We start from the raw sequence: 11,192 nt of genomic DNA on the forward strand, positions 1-11,192 counted from the left end.
TTATTTTTCATACTGCTATAACAATTCCTGCACTGAAATCCTTAACACCAGTTTGTCCTCTTGGTAACTTATCATGTTCTTTACCAGACTCTACATAATTCATCTGCTTAAACATTCAATATGTAAATATTATTCTCTTGTAAATTAAATTATCAAAAAATTCTGGTTTAATGGCATTCAAGTTAATGTAAGTGTTGTATCTTTTCTTGTCTTATAGTGACAATTTGGGGTTAACTTGAATTCCTCCCATTTTACTAAATCAGTATTTTAAAACCTTCACTGTGAAAGCCAAAGAGTAAATATTTTAGGCTTTGCAGGCCACCAACAGTTTGTCTCATATTCTTCTTTGTTTATTCCTTTTCTTCTTTCTTTTGCTGACCTTTCAAAGTGTGAAAATTATTCTTAACTTAAGGGCTGTAAAATAATAGACAATAGACCCGATTTGTTCCATGGGCTCTAAACTAAATATGAATATAAGCAGATGGTATATGAACACATATAAAAAGGTTCCTATAGGTGCCTATAATTACTCAGACCTCTTACCATTTTTCCTCTATAACTAAAGATGTTTTCTATCTATATGATTAAAAATTTGAAAGTACATAAAAAATATTAAATGCTGGAGATAGGCAGTAGGTCTACATAACTTAGAAAATTTCAGAATTCTATTCCTGAGAGAAATTAAAGAGATTAAATCAGTTACACCCCTTATTTATTTTATATATTTTATAGCTAAAAAATTATAGAAAAATAAATATAATAAACTTACAAATATTTGAGAGATAGCAGTCCTTTAAATGAATTTTCTCTTAATTCAGTTATTTCATTTCCACTGAGAATGCTGAAAAAGGAAAAGGTTATTTCTGGATCATAATGAAAAATAACTATAACCATTAACTACATAGAAATATCCATGGGGAAACCTGAGTAATGGTGCCATAGAAATACCCTAATTTAATTTGTATTTAATTTAATGATGAGGATCTTTGTTCTGTTTTTATTCAAACTTTCCTTCCCATGTCCTCCTTTATGTCCATCTCTCTCCATCACACACACACACACACACACACACACACACACACACACACTTCACACAAGTCATTTATTTAATGCCTACTCTCTAGATAACAAAGTCTGTTAGAACCCAATTTTGGCTGGTACCAACACTGGCAGAACTACCATTTGCTCCTCTCTTTTCCCAAAACTTATTATGGAAGTCCCATACAGAACACATTAGGGCTGCAAGTGAAGCCATTTTAGGAGTTCCCTTATTAAAAAAAAATTCTATTAGGCCCTGGCAAGTTGGTTCAGTAGTAGAGCCTCGGCCTGGCGAGTGGATGTCCCAGGTTTGTTTCCCAGTCAGGGCACACAGGAGAAATGACCATCTGCTTCTCCATTCCTCCTCAACCCCTCTTTCTCTCTCTCTCTCCCTCTTCTCTCTCTCTCTCTCTTCCTCTCCAGCAGCCATGGCTCGATTGGTTTGAGTGTACCAGGTCCCGGCACTGAGGATGTGAAAAACAGTTTGATTGTGAGCATGGCTCCAGATGGGCAGAGCATTGGCCCTAGACAGGGGTTTCCAGGTGGATCCCAGTCAGGTTCTGCAGGAGTCTGTCTCTCTACCTCTCTTCCTCTCACTTGGAAAAGAAGGAAATTAAAAAATAAAAATATAAAACATTTTTTTGAAAACTAAAATGTGCATAAAGCACACACAATATAAATACAAACAGCCATGTGACACCATTCATGTCAAGAAAGAACACTGCAGGCCCTGGCCAGTTGGCTCAGTGGTAGAGTGTCGTCCTGGCACGCAGGAGTCCTGGGTTTGATTCCCGACCAGGGCACACAGGAGAAGCGCCCATCTGCTTCTCCACCCCTCCCTCTCTCCTTCCTCTCTGTCTCTTTCTTCCCCTCCCACAGCCAAGGCTTCATTGAAGCAAAGTTAGCCCGGGCATGGGGGATGGCTCCATGGCCTCTGTCGCAGGCGCTAGAATGGCTCTGGTTGCGACAGAGCAACACCCCAGATGGGCAGAGCATCACCCCTGGTGGGCATGCTGGGTGGATCCCAGTCGGGCGCATGTGGGAGGCTGTCTGCCTCCCTGTTTCCAATTTCAGAAAAAAAAAGAAAGAAAGAAAGAAAGAAAGAAAGAAAGAAAGAAAGAAAGAAAGAAAGAGGAAAGAAAGGAAGGGAAGGAAGGAAGAAAGAAAGAACACTGCAGTATCCCAGAGCCCACAGGACGGTCCTCTCCAATCACAGCCCTTCCTCTGACTCCTGTTTAAATATGGTAGCAACAACTGGGTATGTGATGCTACTTTTTCAACTGTAAATTTATATACTCTAAATACAGATCAAGTCTTTATGATAAAAAAATTTAGCAAACAAATGGAAATTTCAAAGACTTAGGATGAAAAATGGCAACAAGAGACATTCTAGCGCCTGCGACAGAGGCCACAGAGCCATTCTCAGCGTCCGGGCCAACTTTGCTCCAATGGAGCCTCAGCTGCGGGAGGGGAAGAGAGAGACAGAGAGGAAGAAGAGGGGGAGGGGTGGAGAAGCAGATGGGCACTTCTCCTGTGTGCCCTGGCTGGGAATCAAACCCAGGACTCCTGCACGCCAGGCCGGTGCTCTACCACTGAGCCAACCAGCCAGGGCCTATAGTAATCCTTTTTGAGTATAAATACTTGGAAAAACCTATACTTCCCCCTATCACTTAACAAAGGTATATGTGTATCATATAGATTATATACAAAAAGATCATAGTAAATAAATAATGGTGTATGAAGAAATCAAGACAAAAGTAAAGTTGTATATACAATTATCATTTTACAAATATAATCCCTGCCTGACAAGGCGGTGGCACAGTGGACATAGCATCAGACTGAGATGTGGAGGACTAGGATTTGAAACCCCGAGGTTGCCAGCTTGAGCGTGAAATTACAGACATGACCCCATGGTTGCTGGCTTGAGCCCAAGGTCACTGACTTCAGCAAGAAGTCACTTGCTCTGCTGTAGCCACCCAGTCAAGGCACATATGAGAAAATAGTCAATGAACAACTAAGATGAGGCAACAAAGAATTGATGCTTCTCATCTCTCTCCCTTCCTGTCTGTCTGTCCCTATCTGTCCCTCTCTAACCCTGTCACACACACACACACACACACTATATATATATATATATATATATATATATATATATATATATATATATATATATATATATGATATAAAACCCTGACAGGAATCCAGTATGGACAGAGAAATGGGTCAAATCCTCAGCTATTATAAAGTAGTCCATTCTGATTGGCAAAAGCCCATAGTCTGTTTGGTGAAAGAGTTTGAGTATCAACTAAAGGGTAACTCAAGGGTATGTATGGATTTTGAATTAATGGGTTTCTTTTTGTGAAGCTATTTGGATGACAGCATAGTAAGAATTAAGAATACTTTTGTATTGCTTTGAGAGAGAGAATTAGGGAGAAAAACAGTGAGAGAGAGAGAGAGAGATCAATTTGTTGTTTCATTTATTTGTGCATTCATTGGCTGATTCTTATTCTTGTAGTGCCCTGACCAGGGATAAAACCCACAACCTTGAAATATGGGGATGATGTCCTACTGAGTTGAGATACCCAGCCAGGCCAAAACACATTTTTAAAATAAGAACAGTAAATTAAACCTGGAAAAAATGTTTAGATTGAGTATGAGTCAGTCACCAAAAAATTACCTAAAAAGAAGAGCTTCAAATAAGCAACCAACTGTAACAAAACACTCTGATCTGTAGAACTCCACATATTCATTTTGACTAAAGCAAAAATTTTAAAAACTATAGGGAATCAGAGTTAAAGCCACATCTAAAAATTTTCTCACACCAGAAAAACATCAAAGCCTGCCATAAATTAACTTTTAAGAATTGTCCACGTCTGACTTCTGGTCAGGCTTCTTTTCACTAAGGCAAGCTTCTGAACTTCACATATTTGTCATTAATTCTAAATCACTTATACAATTCTCCTTAGCACCTCCTCTGTAACTTCCAGAGAATTGAGAGGCTCAGGGTTTGGGGGGCGATTTTTGAGGACTTAACTATACATAGGATGCAAGCATTTTCTGGAATTGATTCACATTCCTTCCCCAGCTATCTTACTCTCCAAAGACCTTACCAATATTTGAAATTATGTCTATCTATTTATTATATTTATCTATTCATTTTTATAGTATATCCTTATAAACCCCTTGAGAGCTTGGGTATTTTGTCTATTTTGCTCTTGGGCCTATGACCCTGACACATAGAAACATTTCTTGCACATAGAAGATGCTTCATAAATATTTGTCCAGTGACTTCAGAGAGTAGCCAGTGTTAATTTTTAGGTATAGTACTTTTATTTAAAACAAATCATCCATTTATTAGTACTCATGAGGGTAAGTACAGCCTTAAAGGAAAAGATGTGTCTTTCTTCTCCCTTACATCTGTGACTCTTAATTTTTGAAACAAGAGCCCTATAAGAATTTCATATAGCCTATGGGCCCTTTCCCTAGAAAACTGCACTTTCTTGAATACATGCAAAAGTGTGCGTGTCATTCCCATTTGTGGACTTTCTCTTTAGGGCAGATATTGCTGAATAAAACTCAATATACTCGTGGCTCAAAATTCCAAAGGTATGTAGTATACAATCCAAAGTTTTTTCTCCTCCTCGTGACTCTCAGCCAAATGACTTTCATTTTTCTTACAAATTTTGGAAATAAAATCTCCAAGTCTGATACTATTATAAGAAATATAAACTATATAGAGTTTTAAAGAAATTCCTATATAAAAAATAAAACAGCTTGGTTCTTGTATTTTTTCCTTACAAATAAGATAAACTAAGAGAGGAATATTTTACAATGGTCCTAAACCCTACTTTTAGATTACTATGACTATTATGTCTTTTATTATTAATTCAGAAGTCATTTTGACTTATTTATTCAAGAAGAACTAATATGCCACTTAGTTACTTTGAATGTAAATATTTTTTTTCCAAAATCATTTATGTGTCTAAACTAACTTTGCTACAGATCAATAAAAAACAAATAAATAATAGAAAAATGGGCAAAAAAGGACAGGATAAATTTAGAGAAGAGATACTAATGTTCAATAAATATAAGCAGATATTTAAGTTCACAAGTAAACAGAGAAATTCAAATTTATATGGCACCCCTTTTTATTCACCCATTAGATCAGCCAAAAAGTGGAGACTATCCAGTGGTGGACGGTAGAGGGAAATGAATGCTGTCGTGGCCCACAGATCGCAGTGTAAGCTGGCACAAGTTCTTTGAGGGCAATTAAAATGCTATGTCGATATAGTCTGCACCTCAACAATTCCATTTCTAAATATTTATGCGACATAAATACCTGCCCATGTTCACAAAGATGCATGTACAAGAATGTTTGTTGCAGCAATACATGTAATGAGAAAATTGGACATAATCTAAACATCCGTCAGTAGGGTTATTAAACTGTGATACACCCATGCTCTGAAATATTAAGCAGGAGTTTAAGTGAATGGGGAAACCCTCTATGCACCAAGAGGGCAACAAACCTAAGATACATCGTTAGGTGAAAAAAGCAAGTCATAGGACATTACCATTGGTGTAAAAAAACATGTGATATGAAAATCATGTGACATCCCTATTTTGCTCTCTGTAAATATGTAATTAGGCAAGTGTGTGGGAAAAGGTCTAGAAGGATACAGTAAACTCAGAGTAGCGGTTACCCTAAGGGTGGGGGACGAGGGCACATCCGAGTTCTCATGATACCTGTTATTTCATTGTCATATATTGAAAACGTAATCGTGTATTACTTGTGATAATAGAAAATCAGTTTAAAGGGATTCATTGTAAAGAGGGCCTGCCAAATTTAACTTTTTAAATAAACACCAGATTTAATCAACAGAGGTTAATTTGGGATGCAGACAAGGAAACACCTTTTTTCAGAGCTATTGACCTCAAAATACTGGACCAAGAAGGATCTTACAATGCAGTTGGTTCTTTGTATTCATTTTTGGAGGTATATACTCACAGTTTTTCAATGTGGTGAAAGGGCTCCCAGGAATTTTCACTCAGGGACGCGATGGCATTTCCCCGCAAATCTCTGTGGAAAAACACAGTCAGTGTCCTTGAACAGGCAGGGAAAGAATGAACAGAGTAAGTGAAGCAACCATGGCGACCTTGTGGGGAATACTCAAATGCAGAACACACCAGCTTTCTCATTCCACAGCCATCAGCTTCCCGGGTTGCATAATTAATAAAGACCTGATGTGGGGTCGCTGGCACAAACAATGAGGCACCACCTCAGACCTGACCTTCTTACCTGAGACAGGTGCTGCCAGTTAATTACTCTGAGTGCTCCCCCCCACCAATTACTTGTATCTAAAATGACTCCTTCTACAAATCAATGGGAAAAGATATCACATCAGCAACTAAATATAAAGAAACCTTATGCCAGGCCTCATCAAAGCTTTGGCTCAAGCCCTCTGTAAAAATCTCTCCAGGTGTTAGAAGAATAAGGGCAAAGAGAAGTGAAAAGGACTAATATGGAAAGATCTCATAGACATATTTGATAGGAAAAGCAGAAATCACCAAACAAGGGGTAAATACCACCTCATTATGGGGAAGAGTTCAAAGGAGAGAGAGAGACAGAGAGAGAAAGAGAGAGAGATTGGAAGGGTACACATACAACAAAATGGTAACAAGAGTGACAGAAAGGGTTAGGTGGAGGCCTGGCCAGATAGCTCAGTTGGTTAGAGCATCGTCCCAATTTGCAAAGGTTGCAGGTTCAATCCCCAATCAGGGCACATACAGGAACAGATTGATGTTTCTGACTCCTCTCTTTCTTCCTATCTAAAATTAATAAATAAGTTCAAAAGAAATACATAGAAAGAGTTAGGTGGGATTTTCACACTTTATCCAATATACTTTGGTGATGTTAAAAAAAAAAATCAAAGCCCTGGCCAGTTGGCTCAGTGGTAGAGCGTTGGCCCGGCATGTGAAAGTCCAGGTTTGATTCCCGGCCAGGGCACACGGAAATGACCATCTGCTTCTCTACCCTTCCCCCTCTCCTTCCTCTCTATCTCTCTCTTCCCCTCCTGCAGCAAAGGCTCCATTGGAGCAAAATTGGCCCAGGCACTGAGAACGGCTCCATGGCCTCCACCTCAGGTACTAGAATAGCTCCAGTTGCAACAGAGCAATGTCCCAGATGGGCAGAGCATTGCCCCCTGGTCTGGCGCATGCTGGAGTCTGTCTCTCTGCCTCCCTGTTTCTCACTTCAGAAAAATAAAAAACAAAAAGTAGTAAGAACGTATTCATGAATTACAGATGTTGACTGGAAACTGATCAGTTCCTGAGGTTCATTTCAACCACTAAGTCTGTGGATGGCTCTGAATCTTTACCTCTAGCTTTGTCCTCTCTCATCAGCAACAACTCACCTATTCAGTTTACATACAGATTTTTCAGGAAGGTCACAAAAAGTCAAACAGATACCTGTTTACCCCTCTGCCTAATGGACATTTCCATTCACCCAGGAGCCTCTGGTTGCTTTACACTGAGCAATAAAATACCCAAACTGAACTCATCTCCCTCAGCCTGGCTCTCATTCCCAATTGCTGTATGTTCACCTGCTACACCACTACCATTCTCCTTGTATCCAGGACAAAATCTTGACAGGATCATGTTTGACTTTTCTCTTTCCTCACCTCCCATCTCCCAACTCTAGGCAGTTACTAAATCTTGTCTGTTCTTCCATATAGAGTTCCCAGGATTTTCTTCCTACACCTGTCACAACCACTCATTTTCAGCACCTTCTCATTTCACACCTAAATTTTGCCAGAGCATTTTATCTCCCTGAGTCAAGCATTCCTCTTTACATTGCTCTATATATGAAATCTAAAATAATCTTTATTTTAATCTTCTGTCTCTCTCATTTGAAATCTTTCAGTGGCTCTCCCTGTCTCAGTGTGACTTTCAAACCCCTACAGCTGACAGCCAGGGTTTTGCGTAGTCCTATTTTTCACTGCTTCCTAAGCCAATGCTTTACAGCGAGACTGGCCTATTAATTCCTGATCACTCCCGCAGCCCTGCCTTTGCCTGGACACTACTCAATACTTTTTCTCTAACAAATCATATCCAGCGTTTAAGCCCCTGCTGAAGTTCTAGGTTATCCTTGCAGGTTTCCCTGACTTCCACACCCGAGCACCTACAGACTGTGGTGAACTGTCACACCTCTGGTCTGAATCTCTTTTAGAACTTAATCATATATCACCTCCTGTTTTATGCACATTATCTTCTTCTCATCGTATGTCACGATCCACAATGACATACTTCTGTGGCTCACACAGTATGTGGCCCTAGATTGGGCACAAAATGAGTATTTTATCTAGAAAGCCAGAGACAAAGATAAGTTTCGACATAACTGAGGATTGAATAATGATAATAGCTAACACATACGTATGTTAGGCACTGATCTAAGTTTATATTAACTCAACCAAATATCACAACAATCCTATGAGATGATAACTATCATAATCTTTGTTACAGTTGATGAATATGGGCCTGCCCAGGCGGTGGTACAGTGAAAAAGCATCAGACTGGGATGCAGAGGACCCAGGTTCAAAACTCTGAGGTCGCTGGGTTGAGCACAGGTTCATCTGGCTTGAGCGCAGTCTCACCAGCTTGAGTGCAGGGCTGTAGGCTTGAGTGCAGGGTCACTGGTTTGAGCCAAAAGGTTGCTGGATTGAGCAAGGGGTCACTCACTCTGCTGCTGGCCCCATCAAGGCACATATGAGAAAGCAACCAATGAACAACTAAGGAGCTGCAATGAGGAACTGATGTTTCTCATCTCTCTCCTTCTTGTCTGTCTGTTCCTATCTGTCCCTCTCTCTGATTCTCTATCTCTGTCACCAAAAAAAAAAAAGTCAATACTAATGAATGACATCCTTGGGTTCAAACCCAGTCACTCTGACTCTAGAATCTCTACTCTTAACCACTATGTTGTATCACCACCAGTGAGATGGGGAGGGGCCACATTGTAAAAGGAATGGATCAAAAGTGGGAGAGTGGAGGTTAAGGAATGAAGTGATGGGCTAAAAAGATGAATAAGGAAAGATAATATGGGCAATTACAAGTAAAATACTAGTAAACGGGAAATAATAGTAAGAAGGGTAATGAAGATAAGAGATAGTTGACAAACAAAAGGAAAACCACATCAGTCAAGCTGAGCTGGGGAAGATGTGGGAAGCTCAGGACAACCTCAGTAAAAGGCTGCCTTGTGTGGCAGGATGCAGAGAACAAACGAGGACAGGGGAGTCTTACAAGGTGGTGAAGGTGTCCTTGTCGATGCCGGGCTGCAGCACAGGCACGCTGCGGAGCCTCTGCTTTGAGCTGTGAGCCACACAGGACAGCGTATCATTTCTGCAGGAGCAGAGCTGACACACGCTCCTGGTGGCTTTCTCTTGAATCGGAACTAGTTCAGATGGTTCTGGTTTCAGAGATATGGTACCTTCCATGACCCCAGGCAAGGTTGGCTGCCGACTCTGAACAGAATCCAGATGTAAAAGTGTCACCGCAGGGTGTTCTGGAGGAGCTGTAGTGTGCTGCAGGGTGGTAGGTTGTTCAGCCTCCTCCATTGGACGTGGGGTGATGGTGAGCCCCAGGTCCACAGACTCAACCCCGATTTCAGGCGGGGTTGGCTGCTGAGCCTGAGCAGGACCTGGATGGGGAGGTGTCACCGCAGGGTGTTCTGGAGGAGCTGTAGTCTGCTGCAGGGTGGTAGGTTGTACAGCCTCCTCCATTGGACGTGGGGTGATGGTGAGCCCCAGGTCCACAGACTCAACCCCGATTTCAGGCGGGGTTGGCTGCTGAGCCTGAGCAGGCTCTGGATGAAGAAGCGTTGCCTCAGGGATCTCTGGAGGCTGAGCAGGACCCTCTTCATTACCTGCAGAAAGCTCTGCACTGGCAAAGTGCACGTGGGGTGTAGTTGAGCCCTTCTTTGGAGGCACTTCTATAGGCTCCTCTTCTTCCTCCTCAGAGGACTCTGTCTGCAGAGCTGAGACTTCCTTTTGGGAGGGAAATTCTACTTCTCCAGCAGTATATGAGGGCTCTTTGGCAAGGTTTTGTTGATCCTGAGGCCAGGGTTCGGTGAGCCCCAGGGTGGTGGTGGTCAACAGGTTAGGGTCCAGGGCCAGCTCTGGAAGCGGACGAGCCTGGACCAGGAGCCACAACAGCTGCCACATAAATAGGAGCTGTGGGGCCCAGAAGCGCATCCCGGACATGATGTTTGGGATACAGAGAGCAATTCGCACAATTGAGACACGGAAAGTGACCCAGATAAGTAGTTCACAGTATGTGACCTAAGTAAATGAGGTACCAGTACCATGCACTGAGATAAAGTGAATAATTGACACCGGTGTCACAATTGGTCACCGTGTCACAATTGGCAGCCGTGTCATAATTGGCAGCCATGTCACGCATGCATCTCTTAGCAACCAAGCACCCCCTCCTTTGGTCCCAGCCTGTATTTATATAACCTTTATTACTTTTGGGCTGAGATGACTGCAGAATAGCAAACCTTTCTCCTAGACCTAGAATCACTGGGAACCAAGAAGTCCTTTTCCCCTGCAGAGGGCACAGTTAACTCCCACTGGGTCTCCCCTGAGCCCTCACAGTGAGGCCAGATTGGGCCTGCACACCTGGGTGGCCCAGACTCCAGTGGCACAGGGCTGGTGGGACAGGGGGGCTATTAATGGAGGGGTGGAACTGGGGAATGGTGCAGAGCTTTTCAAGGAAGCCACAGGGCCTCCACCCCAGGAACTCAGAAGTGCTGGTCCAGTTCTGGCAATCTGAACTCCTCCTCCAAGCTGAAAACTCAGAGACATTCTTCTTCCCCTTGGCCATACTGCTCCAGGTAGCTGGCCTACAAAATGAACACCAGGTGGGGTGGTGGGCAGGCAAAATGTTGCCATTTTCTCAAAATTCTCTGTATCCATGTCTGATTCTTAACTCACCACTCTATCAGATAGGGGCTACCACTGAATCAGTGATGACTCCATAACATTTTTAGATGGGGCTTTGGAGGGTAAGCAATTCATTCTGGAAAAGTGGGTCTGAAATCAAGTGAATAACTACTTTACAACGGTACAGAAAAACGTCCCCCTCCCACCTTGACTCAACATAGT

General features: G+C 41.9%; 1 protein-coding gene across 1 annotated transcript in view; it reads right to left on the reverse strand.

Annotated features, from left to right (window-relative positions):
- Positions 1 to 6,111, reverse strand: part of LOC136392267 (uncharacterized) — a 44,709-nt gene extending 38,598 nt beyond the window's left edge. The window contains exons 1-2 of the mRNA XM_066364337.1: positions 6,044 to 6,111; positions 770 to 841 (exon numbers count right to left, since the gene is read on the reverse strand). The gene's annotated coding sequence lies outside the window, so the exon portion shown is untranslated. The remainder of the gene's footprint in view (positions 1 to 769; positions 842 to 6,043) is intronic.
- Between the last annotated feature and the right edge of the window lie 5,081 nt (positions 6,112 to 11,192).

Source organism: Saccopteryx leptura, chromosome 2 (assembly GCF_036850995.1).
Source record: "Saccopteryx leptura isolate mSacLep1 chromosome 2, mSacLep1_pri_phased_curated, whole genome shotgun sequence".
Taxonomy (NCBI): domain Eukaryota; kingdom Metazoa; phylum Chordata; class Mammalia; order Chiroptera; family Emballonuridae; genus Saccopteryx; species Saccopteryx leptura.